At 42.4% G+C, this 17,874-nt stretch overlaps 1 long non-coding RNA gene across 1 annotated transcript in view; it reads left to right on the forward strand.

Moving 5' to 3' along the window:
- Positions 1 to 1,450: 1,450 nt before the first annotated feature.
- Positions 1,451 to 17,874, forward strand: part of LOC116997074 — a 322,705-nt gene continuing 306,281 nt past the window's right edge. The window contains exons 1-5 of the long non-coding RNA XR_004418068.1: positions 1,451 to 1,630; positions 6,398 to 6,537; positions 9,586 to 9,718; positions 11,462 to 11,631; positions 17,516 to 17,592. This is a non-coding gene — a long non-coding RNA (uncharacterized LOC116997074). The remainder of the gene's footprint in view (positions 1,631 to 6,397; positions 6,538 to 9,585; positions 9,719 to 11,461; positions 11,632 to 17,515; positions 17,593 to 17,874) is intronic.

Raw genomic sequence — 17,874 nt, forward strand, 5'->3', positions numbered from 1 at the left:
GGTGTTTCCCTGCTCAGGGAAAGTCTGCCAAGCAGACCTTGAGGATTTGTCTCCTCTGGGCCTGTTTTTTGTTTGATCTCTGCATGGCTTAAGAGAATGAGAATCCCATCCTACCCACTCTTCCGTCTTTTCTGGGAACCTCCTACACACTCTGTATTAGTCAAGAGCTTCAGAACTTTAATGTGCATTTGAATTTTTGGTCAAGTTTTAAAATGCTCCATTTTCCCCCACACCCAAACTAAAATTTCAGTCTGCTTCTTTATACTGGGTTTCAGTCTTGCAAGATGTTAATGTTGCCTCTTTTGAACTTCTTAAGAATCTTGAATGTAAATGAATTCAGCAGCAGCATTGATAAGGTTCATTTTGCAGGACAGATAGTGAGGAGACAAAATTCCTTAAAAATGCTCAAATAGAGAAATTGTGCTTGGCCACAGGAATTCTCAGTGATCTGTGCCCTTGTGACAGCACCAGAGAAATCCCATCTTCTTCACCTCATTAAGACCAAGGGCCACTGCTATGTGCTGAATCTCTGAAAAAATGTGAAACCTGCCTTTCTTTACGAAGGTGACTGCATAGACTTCCTCCCTCCATGAATTAATAGTGTTAGAGATCCTCTACTCACAAAGCTGGTTTTCTTTTCGCTGCAAGAATGCAGCACACAGCCTTTGCCTGGTGATAAGCCTCTCCCTAATTGCCTAGGCTGGTTCCACTCTTTGAATTTTGGATTGGGCAGGTGGCTTGAGCCAATTTTTTATGCTTTGACGTTGTAGCAAGACCCAGCTGCCAGCCTGGGTAAGCTGTGAAAACAGTCTTCTGTAGGGCTTGGTTATTTATCTTAGCCACATCTTTAGTGCCAAAACAGTTCAGGAGCATCTAACTCTCCTGTGGTCTATCAGCCTTGAAATAGAGCCATGGCTCAGACTGAAGAGCCAACAGTTCTTCTGTACAGCTTCCATACATTTGCTCTTGCAGAAATTTTTTGGAAGGGCAGTTTACATATCAGCCTGAACAGCATTCTATCTGTCCATTTTCCCTTTGGAAGACAAAATCCAAGAATCCTTCAGTTTTTCAGGACACAGAAAATGTGCTTTCTCCCTGATAGCTGAGCTGGTATTATAATACTGTGGGCAAAGTTTACTATTACAAGTCAGTAAGACAGATTTGCAACCTGACAAGTTTTCTGGGTTGGCCTGGAGTACATGCTGACAAGCCTGATCACTGAGATTGGGTAGAGTACATATCTCATTTTCACACCTCATGTTAGCACCAGGATAAACAAAAACAATTTTGAAAAGCAGTAGAGCTAGGTGAAAAATGAACTCCCAGGTCTAAAAGTGTGCAAATCTCAACAGCTTTTGTCATTTGACTTCAGCCAGAGATAAGGACACTGCAAAGTGCTCCCTCAAATCTCCTAACATCTGCTTTTCCTCATGCTTTTAGGCAACAAGAATTCTTCAGCTGGAAGATGGAATTCCTATTGATTGTTGTTTTTAAAATCTAGCCAGTCCATGCTGCAGATGTACTTAAAGATCAGTGATGTTGAAAAGCACTGTAATCTGGGATGTGGTTGTTTGGATGCACAGAATGACACTGACAGCACCAAGAGCTGCTCAGGGCTCCTGCAGTCGTGGTAAGGACTTTGTGCAATTTATAAGCTGTTACGAGATTGAAAAGTGACATTCATCCTCTCCTTTTGAAAAATTCCCGAAGAAACTAGCTCAGACAGATTCAGATATCCTTAGACAGATTCAGATATCCTTTTCTGCTGTCTCTTCCCTTTGATATATAATTTTAGAATTCTTTTGCCAATTTTTACCAAGTTTAACACAAAAGTCTACAGAACCAATTATGCTCCTATGAGAAAGTCAGACGTCAAGAGAGTGAGACCCCAAAATAACACCCTGATTGCAGGGAAGCAACATTGTACAGCAGCATTGTGACAGTAAGAAAACTTACATTTTGTTAGATCTCATGAAACCAGCCAACAAGGTGGAACCATGCAGGAATACAAATTTTCAATCATGTTACTTCTCATTGAATAATGACTTGTTTTCCAAAGAGATTATAAAAAACAAAACAGAACATGTTAAAATAATAGTTTAAATATCACCTGGGACAGTGCAATAACTATGAAGTAGTGCATTTGATGAACTATGAAATCAGGCATTCACTTACAGGTGCATCATAGAATTTCTCCTGAAAAATACCAAAATACTTCACTTTTTGTTTTATTAGATTAATGACTGCTTAGAGCTCTCTGTAAGCACTAGCCAGTGGTGTGTAGCTTTATATTGGGTTGTGCAGTTACTCCTCTGAACCACAAACCAGCTAACCTTCCCCTATGTGTGCAAATCAGATTAAAATTCAGCAATATCGAGGCACCTAGAACCTGTGAAACACTAGCCACCTCCCTTGGAAATTAAGGAACTGGGAAAGCATTGGTAACTACCACCTATAGAGATCACTTTTTCAGATAGAGTTGTGTTTTGGGGTAGCTTCATGCACGTGATAAAAAGGCAGTATGGGATGGTGATCCTGAAAGAATGGGACAGCTTTTCACTGTTTCAGGTTGTAGAAAGTAAATGGTGGATGGGATGTGAGGAAGTGAGTGCTGTCAGGGCTCCCATCAGCTGTGGGCAACATCTGTGCTTGTAGATTAAACAGTAGAAGAGAGCAGGTTTTGGTTCTCAGGCCAGCTGGCAGGACTTGACCTTGTCCACACTGTTAAACTCCTTCAGCTGAGCTGCATGCCCACACAGAAGCTGCCTGTTGGACATAGTTCCTGGGCTGTGCTAATGGCAGAATTTGGGAAATGCTTTGTTGGCACAGGCAGCAGCATGCTGGAGCTGATCAGCAGATGTAGTGTAGCCGACTGTCAGGCTCCTGTGCACAGAAGTGGTGTCTGGCATGGTGTGTTTGACTTGTGCAGCTACAGCCCTTCTGTCTGTCCCTGGATTCTTGTATTTACAGTCTGTTGTTTCAGAGGTCGGAATTATCATACATGCAGAAATTTGGTGAGGTGCAAGAAGCACTTAATGTATGAAAGTGCCTTAAACTCTTCCCTCACTTTCTGAACCTGTCTCAGGCAAATCCTCATTAGCCCTATTAATGACATGAGATGGCAGCGGAACCATGAATTTGGTTTGCAATAGTGACAACTCTTGTTCTGTGAGTCAGACTTGTGTCACTAAGCTGTGACCCCTTGGAGCTGGCCGCCCTTCTGCCACTGGGAAAGGGTAAGTGCTTTAGGAAAGCTTAAAGGTAGTATGGAATAGCATCATCAAGAGATGGGTTCTGGCTGCCCCAGTCAAACAGTTGTCTTTCAAGACATGTCCTAGATTTTAACCTATTGAACAAAAACACAACAAATCAAATGGAAAACTCATGGTTCACTGCTCTCAGTTTTGATAGCATCAGGAAGGTCAATCAGAGATTAATGCGTGTAACTGTTTTCTAAGCCTATCTTTAATGCTTTTAGCTTGGTTTCCAAAGGAAATAGGGTGTATGTAGTAATCCTCTTCTGGTTTTTTTTTTCCTTCCCAGTCATTCTTAATCTGAACAAATCTGACAAGCATGTCAATTCTTAGAAGTTTTGTCTATCCCAGCATAGGAGAGAGTTTCTGTCAGTGAAGAAAGATGGTACTTAAGCTCAGGGAAAGACAAGCAGGGATTGCACAAGAAAGAGCAGTCCTAAAAATACCCCAGCTGAAGGGAGGGAGATCTGCTTTCTGAGTTTTCTCCATCAGCAGAGATCTGTAATAGGGCTTGGAAACTGCCCTTTGGGTCCTCTCATCACATCTCAGTCTTTCTTTCAGTGTAAACTTTGCAAATGGGACAAGGTTAATAAAATCTGCAATGGAAGGTGGGGCTGGTGTTTGCAACCTCTGCCTTGGTAGATAAGAGCAGCAGTTGCTTGAAAAGGAGGGTGACATCATCTGGCTCTGCTGCCTAGAAAGAGCACTGCTGCACAAGCTGCAAAGGGATCCAGGTGCCTGGCCCTGCAAAATGCCATGAGCTCAGAAAACTGTGCACTGTTCTTAGTGGTAACAGACAAGAACAAACAGATGTGCTTTGCCTGGAATGAGATATTTTCACACGGAGTATTTTGAATGTGTCCTGTCATTTCTGTGACTTTTTGTATTTAAAATAACAGCCTAAATGCAAGGCCAGGGTCACAGAGCTGCATGCAAAACCCCAGATAATTTTCAGGGAGGGAGAAGGCAGTAGTCAAAGGTATAGTTATTTATCCATTTTTTTAAGGTTTTTTCTTCTTTTGTTTCTTTCTATGTATGTCTCAACTTTTTTAGTGCCTCCCAACCACCTTCTATTTCTGTCTTTTTTTTGTGCACCCTGTTGCTGCTCACTTTGTATCTTTTTCTCCCCTCTCTTCTTCCCCATTAGTTTATTATTCCAGATAAATCTTGTTTATCTGTTTTCAGCCTTCTCACTCCATTTAACTTTTGCCTGAGACTTCTCTCCTTCCCCCACTCTGCTCTGTTTTTTGTCACCTTTGTCTCTGCTGATTGTGCCAGAATTCAGACACCATGGCTCAGGTGGACAGCAGATGTCCCTGGGCATTGAAGAGATCCTTCATTTGAGGGCAACCAGACAAGCTTGAATATCTGTATTCTGATTAAAAGTGTTGCATCTTTCCCCATTATGGCCTCACTTTTCTGCACCCCTAAGGAGGGTGGAGAATTTGGTGTCATTAGGATTAGTTGTCTCAAACTGGAAAGAGCAGAGCTGGGCTCTGTTGGAGCAGCACTCTAGCTACCCAGTGCCATTTGACACAACCACGTGTGCTTGCAGCAGGCTGAACCCAGGAATGCTAATGGAGCTCCCATCCACCAGAGGCAGTGGAAATGAGCACTTGCTCTCAGCTATTTCAGCTTGCTATTATTTTGGACCATTGACTATGAATGAAGTTCAAGCCAAATTGAACACAAATCACCTAGAGCTTTGTGTGAAAGGCCTCAGATAAATTAGTAGTAGAGCCTCTAGCCTCACACAAGTCAAGTGAGCCATCAATGCATATCTGCCCCTGAATGCCAGCACTGCTCCTCCTGTCTCCCTGTTGCTGCCTGTACATTTGAGAGAACACAGACTTGGCAAGGCTAGATTGCCACCCTACACTCAAATGCTGCCTGTATGGATTGCCTTCCTCTGTGGCACTTTGTCAGCAAGCACAGCAGCTGCTGCAAACTAACAGGAGTTGTGACAGTGGGGGCTGATGTTTGCTCTGTCTCCAGCAGCACGCAGGTAGCCATGGGGAGTCCCTTCTGCATGGTCCTCCATGAGATCTTTCTCTTTCACACCCAAGGAAGGCTCCTTCTGCTGGCTACTCATCAGCAGTTGCAGGAAGGCTCTGAAATTACTGGATCAGCCATAAGGGCTCCATTTCAACCCATTTCTGTAGGGGAACCTTGGGGAGGGGCACAGAAAAAGAGATGCAGGAGCTTGCATGGGAAATGTGAGAGGACTACAGGGGTTCTCTTCCAGACCCTGGAGCTGTGTGGCTTTGTGTGTCTGTCACCAATCAGGTGCAGGAAAGAGACTCTTCTCTCTGATTGTCCCTCTAATTTTCTTTAATTGAGGAAATGGCTCTTTTTGTGGGCATTTCTCTCCATTGGGCAGGCTAGAGGGCTCCTTTGGGCATCTTGTGCAGTGCTTGAATGAATGGGAGGAAAAGTGCCTCTGGCTGCATGGCATTTATTCATTGCCTCCTCCTTGAAAGAGAGGTTAGTGTATCACAGCATGATTAAGGGCAAGAGAATCTTACTCTAAATCAGAGAAAGATTGGGAAGAAATTAAAATTTACTTCCTCAGGCCACATATATATTTTTTTTTCCTCACTGCTGTCTTTCCTCCACCACGGATCTCTAGCACTGTTGGCATGTACAACCTAATGGGTACACCAGGGCCAGCAGCGTGATGGATTTCAATGTCACAGAGAGAGTACTGAGTGAAGTACATGGGGGGAAAAAAAGAGAAAAGATCCTTGGATTTCATTGCACAAATAAATGTCAGAATGAAACAGGTCTGGCATGACTTCAGCTCTCTGCTACCCAAAGTCAATCACACTGAAATGCTCATATAAGCAAGAAATACTGTACTGCTCTGGCAGGGGTGAAATACTGGGTCTAGAACAAACCTTTTTGATCACTTCAGTGCTGCTTGAAACTTAAGAATAGACTTAGCAGCACTTCAGTGGAGGCTGGAACTCTTCACCCAACCTTATAGCAAGGGTAATTAGTACTGCAGTTTGTCAGGCCTGGGTTGGAGGGGTGATGCTGAGCTGTGGGACCCCAACTGAAGCTTTCCTCACCTCCTTTAAAGTGCTGTGCACTGAATACAAGAGATGTGTGTCTTACACTGTGCCTATTATTTTTTTGTGCAGCACAGGTCCATATTTCCCATGGTGAGCCAAGGTGTCCCCAGCTGTTGTATCTAGAACCTCTGAGAAAAAGAGCAGGAGTACATCTCAAAGGAAAGGCAAAGGTGACTTGGCACCTCCGTGTGTTGCTGGCTGAAATGGAGGTAAGGGCATGGTTGTAGAATTTAGCAATGTGTAGCAAATTCAGGTCATAAACATGTCCACCTGCAGATGTGCTGTTTGCACTGCAGCTGTGTGACAGCAGCTCAGGCCAGCTCTTCTCAGTAAAGATTTAGCCTGGACTTATTTGACTCAGGAGACCAGCTATTGCTGTTTAATGGCTTTTACTGGAAATCTGGTAAAGTAGGAAAAGGCTGGGTTTGCTTTGCTTCATGCTTTTTCCTCAACCACTCTCATATCATTTGGAGCCAAACACTGTCTCTTCAAGGTAAGTGAAAAAAAAAATCAAAGTTTAGAAGTACAAAAGTACTTTCTTTGTGGAATAAATACCCTTTAAGACCCATCAAAAATATTTTTTAGATTTTAATCACAGAATGATAGAATATTTGAAAGAGACCCACTAGGGTAATCAAATTCCAACCCCCAGCCCTGCACAGGACAACCCAAAAATCACACCATGCATCTGAGAGCATTGTGCAAATGTTTCCTGAGCTCTGTCAGGCTTGGTGCTGTGACTGCTGCCCTGGGGAGCCTGTTCCAGTGCCCAATCACTCTTGGGTGAAGAACTTTTTCCTAATAACCAACCTAAACCTGCCCTGACACAACTTCAGACCATTCCCTTGGATCCTGTCACTGGTGAGCCCAGAACCAAGATCAGTGCCCGCCCCTCCTCTTCCCCTCATGAGAAGTTGTAACTGCAGTGAGGTCTCCCCTCAGTCTCCTTTTCTCCAGGATGAACAAACCAATGACCTCAGCCAGCCCTTGCATAGCTTTCCATTTAGACCCTTCACCATCTTCACTGCCCTCTTTGGACACTGGTAGTTTAATGCCTTTCTTACATTGTGGTGCCCAGAACTGCCCCCAGCACTGGAGGTGAGGCTGCCCCAGCTCAGAGCAGAGCAGGACAGTCCCCTCCCTTGTTTAGCTGGTGATGCTGTCCTGATGTCCCCAGGACACATCAAAGCTGGTAGAGACCTTTAGGATGACCAGGTCCAACTGTGCCCTCAGCATTGCCACTGTAGCCCTTAAACCAGTAAACCACATCATTCAGTGCCAGATCCAGACACCTCTTGAACACCTCTCTGCAGGGCCTGTCTGCCTTTTAGTGATAATACTGCTCTTATGCTAGTAGAGTCTTCCTAGAATCTGCAAAAAGCACAAAGCAGCAAAATATTCACTAAGTATCCTGGCAAAGGGTATGCTTGTGATCAGGTCTAGATAGCAAAGGTATTTTCTTCTTTCATTAGTTCCTCCATTTCTGCAGGCACTACAAGGTGGCTTAGCACATCCACTGTTGTCTGGAAATAGTCTAATCTTTATTTGCCAAAATGATAGCTTAAAACTAGAAACTAGCCTAAGAGGCATCATGTCAATTGAACAAATAATCCTGACAGTTTCCATGGCTCCTGCAAGGTTTTTCTTATTTAAAATAATAATAATATAATAATGATAAAGCTGAAAACCAGTACTGAATCTTTGTGTAACCCAGTGAGGGCACAGACAATAAAACTGCTTTATATGTGTCCCTCTCTTACCCTTATCTTTCTTCAAAGCATCAAAGAAAGACAAGAGGAAAGCAATAAAACCAAATACTTTATAGACCATATAAAGCAACACAACATCATGATGCTGTTTCTCTCACTGATGCCAGGCTGCAATGCAAGGTGAGGGCTGTATCCTGCTTGTAGCTTTTGAGCTGCTACTTGAAAATTTGGTTTGGTTTACGTGGTACAGATGTCTGGAGTTACTTGTACAGTAATGCCCTTGGGAGCTGTTTCATATACTACAGTATAAAATCAAGTCATTAACCATTTGGGATGGAAATCCCAGCTCTTGCATGTCATTAGTATGAAACCTTAATGTAGAACAAAACTGTATGAGTAACATGGTTTGGTTGCTTGCTTTTTTTCCTTCTGGTTTACAGTACAAAAATGGGAAATGAGGTAATTAAAACCTCTGGTTCTTATTGAAAGAACTGTATTTGACCTAAATAACCAATATTTTTTTTTAGTTTTAAACATGTAATTTATTTCAAAATTGAAATACTATTTGCAGTGATAGAAACACTGAGTGGAAAAATACCTCCTGACTCTTTAAATGGGCCTTAAAAAATGGGCTCTTGGAGAAATCACTCCTTTCTTCTTACCCCTGTCTCTAGTTTCTGATAGCATCATCATGAATTTGCCATGTTGACTGTATGGGACATCTGAGAGGGTCTGGCATTTTTAGGAAAAGTGTGGTGTATCCTTTCAAAAGGACTTATGATCACCTGATTATACTTTTAAAGTAATAATAATCTTCTCAGTTTCTTTGACTGTACATTTATTCTTCTTGTTCTTTCCTTTCAAAGACAAATATCCATTAATAACAAGTACACACTACATGGGGACAGAGAAATAGCTTCCCATGTGGTCTTGAAATCCTTCATAAAGTATTTTCCCTCAAGCTGTCTGATGTTTTTTGCTGGGATTATTCTTTGCTGCCTGTAACATCATTGCAGCTGAATCCCTGGGTGCCTCAAAAGTGGCACTCTGGGACATGAGAGGTGAGGAGATATTTGATGCTTTACTGTTTTGGTGTGAAAAGAAATGGGCCAAATTTACCTATTTCTAGTATTTTATGATCCTGTGTATAGGAAAAGAGGTTGTTGACAGCACAGCTCAAGAGAAAAGTATGTTCCTCAAAAGTGCATCCCTTCATCATTGGGCAAGAGCAGGACTGGGGACATTTCCATGGACTTGGTAACAAATTAACTTCAGAGGACAGACATGTTGTGCTATGCTTCTGTTCTTCATCAGTGGAGAAACTTTAAGGATAATTTGGTTGGCTTCTTCACCTGCAGGGGGAAAAAAAAAATCTGGAATGGCAATGCGAAAGGAATCAAATTTGCAGTTGCTGCTTATGGACAAATGTCAGTACAGCAACCTCTGTTTCACTGATGGAAACGAAAGATAAATATTGTAAGTGATGGGGTTGTTTGAATGGCTGAAATGAAGCGTTGCTCTGACTCTCCAATGTGCCTTAATTTCCAGACAGAGGAAACCTTGGCCCACCCAATCAGGAGACTGCAAGGAAACCCAGCCTCAAGAGTGTGGACCGGTTGTTCCTATGTCCTTTCCACAAAGAGGAACAGTAATCAGAAGGTGTTTGAGGGATGAGTTGTCTGTGAGTATCTTATTACTGCCTTTGTTTGGTCCAATGCTGATCTGCAGCTGTTACAGCCTTACAAAATTCTTCCAGCAGTGCTAGAGCAGTTTGAGTGGCTTTGGAAGGAGATGTGGTAGAGCATTAGTGTCTTTGTTTGGCATGTGTCTGTGGAACAGCTTGCATCCACAACCAAATCATTTCATTTACTTGCTTTCAGTCCATGTTCTCATCTCTTTAAAATGGGCACTATAATGCTGTCTCATTATGCACAGACTTTATGGGAGAGGTTCAGTAATCATTATGAAAAGGTCAGATGCTTCAGTGAAGGGCACCTATAAATGAGTCTATAAATAAATAGTCTGGAAGCCTTTAGGAGAGGCTAACAACTTATTTATCTTTTATCCTGCTGGTTGCAGGGGATGTATAAAAGCAAGAGCATACTGCTAATTAGTTTAATGCTGGAATTTTTTTTAGGGGGCACTGAGAGATTGCTGGGTGTAGCAGTTGGCTTGATATGACACCTGACCGGCACTTGGCTCATACGAATGCACAGTGTGGCTCCACGAGATCTGTGCTGAGCCTCACTGGGGACTGTGTTTCTTAATTGGGAAAGGATTGTGTTTATTGAGATGGTACTTGCTGCTAAATATATCATCAGCAACTCTGTGGCACTGCTTTTTTTCCACTTGGCTTAGAGGAGAAAAGCGACTCTTGGTAATGCTTTTTATTGACTAGTCTGAGTGCTGCTGGTTGTTTGGTTAGCATTCAATAATGTCAGCTCTGGACTTGAAGCTGTGTAGCAAAAAGTGGTTTCATTCCACACTCCAGTGGTATTTAAGGCAGGTAGAAAGAAACACCTCGTTTGCTTTAAGGTCATTATATTTTCATGGGAGAGGACCCTCCTGATCTGCCATATACCAATGGTGTGGATACTTTTGTTTGCCACCTGCCTGTGCAACAGGGTTTGGCTGCAACAGAGAGGTCCAGGGTGGAGCACAAAGACAATTCTGTGGGGTGGCAATAGATGGGGGAAGTCCTGGGGAGGCTGAGGGTGACTAAACCTCTTTGAAAGCTTGTCCCTCAGGCAACTTGTTTAATTGCTTCAGTATTGCTTAGCTTTTTGTCACATGAGGTTGAGCATTTGCAACTGCAAGGAAGCTGACAGTTTCAGTGTGAAAGTTTTCAGAGCCTCTGGCACACAATCCCTTAACATGCAGTTCCTTAGGAGATCCATCCAACCCCTTGATCTCTGGCTGCAGACTGAAGCACAGAAAAACCACTTGAACTTGACTGTAGGACCCAGAGTGCCCCCTTCCTTTCCTCTCTGACTAAGGAGACTGGACCTACAAAAGATGTTCAGTCCCAAACCATTTTGGTGCTTCTGAATCCAATCTGCTCCAGGTAGCAAATCTGCTTAGTCCTCTGACTGTTCTGTGTCACATAGTTTAATGGCAGATGAAGAGAGAAGTCAGTTACTCATTGCCCTACCCTTATCTCTCTTCAGAAAGAATTGAGGCAGGCTTCATGTTTATTTTAAATCTGGTTTAAATACCTGAGTTAAAAGACTGGCCTTTTCCCTCGGCAGCCTGATCCTAGCTGGGTTTGCTTTTATCAGCAGTCTGAATGGAATAGGGCTCAAACACTCGGTGGCTTCATGACAGACAGTCTCATTCCTACCTGCTGGGCTTGCACAGGATGGTACTGGGTGTTGCACTCCGTGCAGGTGGGATTTTAATGATTGCAGCCTTTCTTCTATTGCAGCCCTCCCTTTCAGAGAGGTGGGAAACACATGCATCTGCCCACAAAGATAAAGAGCAGAGACTACTTAACAAAGGAAATGCCCTGATGCACTAGGGGAAGGAAAGAAAAAAAGTGAAGCTGCAAACTTTGTTCCTCAGTACGAGATGACCCATCTCAGGAAGGCGGACTTGGTAAGTAGCTCTTTCTGTCTTTAGATCAGTGTCTCTTTTGAGTATTTCAGCCCACAGAATGTTCTCCTGCTCTGGTATTTGCATTAATTTGATTAGGCTGGGGAGAACTGTAGGGCAGCCCCCTTTCTCTGATGACACATTGAGACACTTCAGCCCAAGAAACAGGGGTACACCCTCTCCAAAAGCATGAAGGCAATGGAGCTACAGCAAAAGACGCAGCTGAAGAGCACCTGCATTCAGTGAGGCTCCCAGCTGGTGCTAGAGGAAGCAATCAAGCAATGTGTTAGCACACTGCAGATTAGTCTAGCATCTCTCTGGCTCTCCTGAGCACCCAGGGCTAGATTATGGTTGGGATTCGATTTCTGCCGGGGGGCACTGCCTGAATGGAGGTAGCTGGATGTATTAATTGAGCCACATGGGAGCTCTTTTGTTGGCACACCCAGCAGAGCAGTTTTATTCAGTATCAGACATAGCAATATCTGCTGGACTCCTCATTTGCTAGGGGTGAAAAGAGCCTAAGCTTGGGCCCTAGAAGGCTGGGCAGTGCCCGCTGTCTGTTGCCTTTCAGTGAGATAAAGGACTGCATCTTCAGACTCCATCTCCATCTTGAATCATTTGGTCATTTGACCTCTTTCTTTTTCCCTGGAGGTCTTCTCCTCGAATCCCCCTGCCCCAGCCTGTCTTTTTCTCACAAGAGACTTCTCTGTTTTACTTCATGCCAGCCTTCTGAAGATGTTCTGAGCCATGTATGAGGTGGGGCAAGCTGAAGAAGAGCACAGATGGAGACTTCCCAGATAAATACATCACCAGGTTCCTTAGACTCTTCCAGCAGTTCTTGCCTCTCTTTCTCACAGGGATGTTGTCTGTTTCTCCTGCAACAGTCCAGAGCACAAAGATAACTTTTCTTTGCAACTTTAAACATCACTGAGGAGCATTGGATCTTCGCTGGAGGGAAACAACACATTTTTGCAAGCAAAATAAAAAGTGCTCTGATGACCACTAGAATCAACTTTCAAGCAGAACAAAATGGGTTTTTCAACCTGAGGCTGCTTTAATTTGGGAATCTCTGACAATGGGGTTTGTAGTCTTTTCTAGCTAAAACATTGTCAGTTCTTCAGGCTCCCTTTCAGGCACTAGTATGTGTGTAAATGAGAGTTTTTCAGACCAAACTTCACAGCATATGAAAACATATGGAGACAGGGTTACACAGGACATAGAATTATCTAGACTTTAATTTACAGTGTGGTTATAGTTGTAAGGATCATTCATTCAAACCCAAATTTTTGCTATTTTCATTACTGCCCAGGTGCTCTCCTGGAAAATTTTCACCTAAGAATTTCACCTAAAAAGCTACTGAGTTAATATATATGTATCTAATTTTTCCCTGTAGCAAGCTAGTGAAATAAGAGCAGTTTCCTCAACATCTTTCTTGTGTGAAGTTTTTTTTCCTGTAATAACAGCAAGACACTTCATCACTCTTGGTTTATGTTTCCCCTTTTGAAACAGGCATTAAGGGGTTGGCTCACTAGGCAGATTTGTAGCAAGGATAAATTCAGCTTTACACATGAAGATGGCAGATATTGAACAAGGAAATGCCATCCCAGACCAGTATCTCACTGTCCAAGCTGGGGCCTAGCTATGGGAGTTGCCAAGCATCTCCCATCAGCCAAAATATTCTTAAATAAATTATAATATTTTTTTGTCTCAAGTTAGATGATGATCAGTTTGGTGCTGGCTGGCATTCATATTTGCAGTCCTTTCAATTTTCAGCAGGAGATTTTTTTTTACGTTTGCTAGTGGAGGAGAAGAGGGGATATTTGTTCTACAAGTGCCTGCTCTAGACATAATATTTCATTTCTATTTATATTTCTTCTTTCTACAATGGGCATGGATATTTTTGTCTCATTATTCATAGACTTCAGAGGATTAAATAAGCAATAATGGTGAACAGGCCAGATTTCTTATTTAGAGGTTCCAGATCAACAAGGCAATGAATGAATAGGACAAACAGATTTAGCCAAGGCTTACAGTGTATTAACGTCATTTCATTTCTCATTAGTTTGGTATCAAGCTTGTCTCATAATCTGCTGCAGTTGTACTGTATATAAAAACCTGTTCTCAAAAGCAAGTTGGTAGTTTCTGGGCTTTATAAATATTGATGGCTGAATGAGGCTCCCGAGTGTGTCATGACATTTCACACTGGAAAGGAAGAAAGTTGCAGCAGCTGTGCAGCATCTCAAGATCCCTTGGCACCAGCCTTTTTTCCTCTATTGTTCAGCCTTTCCTTTCCACCCTCCTGAGGACAAAGACGTCTGTCTTTATTTCATGGGTTTGAACCTGCTTGGGAAATAAACATTCTGCATACATAAAGGCTAATAGCTCACTTTTAATTTTTGGCTACCCTGGTTAAAAACCCCACCTCTTGCATGTGCTTTTGCACTGGTTATGGCCTTCATGTCTTGGATGGAAGTGTCAGAGCTGGAATGGCTCAGTTCTGTTCTGTGATTTAGCTGCTCAAATTCTTCCTCAGTCCTGTAAACAAACAATAGGCAGGTCTTGTGTTTCTAAGAAGTGAAACATGCACTCGACTGTCTCTGCAAAGATCATCAGATTTAAGAGAACAAAGCAGAAGATATTTGCATGTACCTTGCATACTTACTGAAATGGAAGTGACACTGTTCTTAAAAGCAGAGGTGTAGAGAGCAATCCAGGCTATTGATTTTTGACCCAAGCCCTTTTGTTCCAAGGGAGAAAGTAATTTATTCTTACATTAGACCGTGGATACATTAGATATTGGAAATTTGTATAGCAAGACAAAAAGGAATTGCTGCCCTAAAAGTTATATAAGTCTGTTTCTTCTCTGGAAAGATCACTGGGTAGCTGCAGAATTGGTGACATCTCATCAGCTCTGAGCAGGAATTGTCCCAACAGAGGGCTCTTGAGTGCTTTGTCATGCAAGTTTTCAGTTTGGACAAGAGCAGCTGAACACTGGTCACTGTCTGACAACTGCCTGTGCTGCAGCTTTATCCTATAATGAGCACGTCACGGTGTTTTCTATTTTTGTGTTTATACGTGTGTCTGTCTCACAGCTCTTGTAACATTGTCTTGCTGTGGAAATTTGCTGTTAGAACAAATGCTGTGCTAACTGGTGATGAGATGTTTTAGGAAGCAGCTCTGCATGTACTATGATAAATGAGCAGAAGGGCTATTTCATAGTGCATTTTGGGGAGAAAAACAAGTCCTGATTCCCCTCATTGTCTCTATTTTGAAAAGGATCATCTTTATTTCTTCTCAGTTTGTTGGGGTTTGTTTGTTTGGGTTTTTTGGTTGGGTCTTTTTGTTGTTTTGTTTTTTGTTTTTTGACTGCTAGACCACCAGAGCAGCCCAGTATTTGGGAAATTTTCCCAGAACATGTTGACACAATCAGCTTGTTGTCTGTCAGTGCCCACAGCTGCTCTGCTGGGAAGGGAAAGGGACCTGCTTATTATTCACTTTGTTGAATGCTTGGAGGCAGGGATTCCCAATTTTCTCTTCACCTAACTCTTTCATTTATTCTTCTGAGGAGAAGGCAGCCCTGTTTGGGATATGCAAAGGAGATATAATGGGGTAGAGTTGGGATAGTTCTTAAGGTTAATTCCACCCTATTGTGGAAGAGATACATTTTCACATGGGTTTATGGGGAAGGGATTTCCTGCCTAAATACTGCTTAGCAGTGTGGAGTCACCACATTTTGTCTGACTGACAAAATTGTGGCGTGGTTTTGTCTCCTCCTATAAAAAATACAGTGTGGATGCAGAGAGAGAGAGAAAGAGGCATTTGTTGCCCCTTCTTGTCGCACATCTGTGTGCGTGTATGCTCGTGTCTGTCCCTACTTAATTATAATTAAACCCGCTGCCTGGATGCAACCCAAAAGTCTCACACGTGCTCCTGTGAATTTCATGAAAACAAGTGTCCAGATGGAAAACAACTGCCCTGCTGAGGGAAGGCCTTCCAAATTCATGCTGTGTTAGACTTTGGGGAAACCACATAGTAGAGCTTCTTGGGTCATAGGATGCATTAGCTCTGCTGAACTCAAAAACCTACCTGTTGGGAGTGTTTGGTTTTCAGACTGCCAACAAACCTCTAAAATCAATTAGTCGTGCAGCTTTACTTGCACTACATATTTTCCTGCTGTTCACAGGTAGGAGCTATTTTATATTATCCCTAATTAGTTTTACATTCAGCTTTCCCTGCTGGCTAAGGCAGGCATTGCTTTGTGTACAGGAATTAGATCCCAGGTACCTTCTGAGTTTTTCAAATCTGCTGTAAATATCTGCAATGGTATTTGTGTCTAGCATGCTTGATAGGGAAGGAGAAATTGCTTAGTCTCCCCCAAAAACTTTGGCATTACACTTTGGGGTAACTATAAATCCACTTCTTCCTTCTGTGGCCAGAGCTCCATATTTCATAGATTTGAATGGATTCTCATAGTTCAGCTCAGAAAGCAGGAAAATGCAATTGTTTGGTTACACTGATTTTAGTACATTGTATTTATACCTATTGGTGTATGCACATACACTGCAATCTGTAGTAAGATTGATCCAGGACTTTACATTTCTTACTGTCAAGCATTTTCCTTTGTTGTAGAGATCTTCTGTGGTGTGTGGAGTGAGGCTGTTCCTCAATGGGGAAGCGATGCAAGGCTGGGGGCTAATTTCCCAGTAGTTATTATGGCACTAAAGTTTCGATAACATAAGTAAAATTTGGCATCCTGTGGCTGTGTCTTTTGCAGAAAATTGTTCTGCTACGGAAAATGGCATAGAAGAATGCTCCCACTTAATTTGATCTTTTCCCCAGAACCTCACCCACTAGTTTCTTTATTTGCCAGGCTCTTAAGGTTTCTCAGTGCTAAAGCAGATACTCCCCATCACCTCTCACTCTCCTCCTGACACTTGCTCCACTTGTTCCACATCTCTCTATGTTTTTTTTGCCCTGTCCTGAGTTTTCTGTCCCTAATTCCATCTCTCTGCAAGTGGCTTCCTGGGAAGGAGATGGCACATTTTGAGGCTTGGGCCAAGCTGCCCAATGGCTGCCCAGTTGCTTGGCAGGGCGCAGGACATGAGGAATTGCTGAACTCTTCTACTCAGCCCCAATTTTCACAGTTTGTTCCAATTCCTGTGAGAGATTTCTACCCTCCCTTCCCACTCAGTGGAAACCAGGCAAGCAACTCAAATGAGGATGAGAAACCAGGCAAGAAACTCAAATGAGAAACCTTTCAGACAGACACAGTGCAACCATGCAAACACACACACACTTAGAAAACCAGGGCCAGAAACATGCAGTTCCACCTAAAGAGTAAGAATGTAATAGGATGTTCTCACCCCAGAGTGATCACATTCAGGGTGATGTGTGAGAGCAAAATTGGAAGCTCTGCCTCTATCTCCACCCTGTCCAGTAGCTATCCTAGAAGTAGATAATTTGGTAATTTAATTCTTAAAACTTCAGCTCCCCTAAATTACCTTTAAAATTTATTTGCTTCATTTACTTAGGTTTTAAGAGATTATGCTTAAGTAATGCTTTGCCGCATTTAATGTTTTGTTGTATTTAAATTTAGTGTGTAATGATTGTCTATATTAAATAATAGTAGCAAAATCTGAGATTATTAATCAACAAAAGATGACAGATAATGCATGTTAAGTTCTCTCTGTATTTTGAATGGTTTATCTCCCAGGTAACATAAGAAGAATGTTAAATCCTACTGGAACACACTCCTCAGCTGATGTAAATCGGCAAATGTACAGCAGCTGAATTTCTGGCCCATTATGTTTTCTATGAAAGATGTCTTTGCCTTCTGAGTATTAATTATCCATGATCCTTCTACTTTTCTTGTTTTCTGCCTTTGCAGGTGCTGCTAATTCTCTCAATTTCCTCCAGAAATGGGAAAATTTATCTATATTAGGAAATGTGTTCTTCCTTTCTTCAGTAAGCTGCATTTTCATTTTTGGCATCCATATTTAAATCCTAATGCACATAGAGATATGAATGATGTGGGTTTTACTGCTGACAGTTTTAAATCCTACCATGCATCAGCTGCACAGACAGCTTAACCCCTTCTTGTCCTAGCAGAAGACCATGTATAATTTTGCAAAAGATGACCATGCCACACACTGCACAGATGTCTCTGTCAGCAAACTGCCCCCATCTTCAAGTCCCAAAATTAAATAATGTAATAAATGATGTAGCAAGGCTGGATGCTGGAGAGGG

Source organism: Catharus ustulatus, chromosome 5 (assembly GCF_009819885.2).
Source record: "Catharus ustulatus isolate bCatUst1 chromosome 5, bCatUst1.pri.v2, whole genome shotgun sequence".
NCBI lineage: Eukaryota > Metazoa > Chordata > Aves > Passeriformes > Turdidae > Catharus > Catharus ustulatus.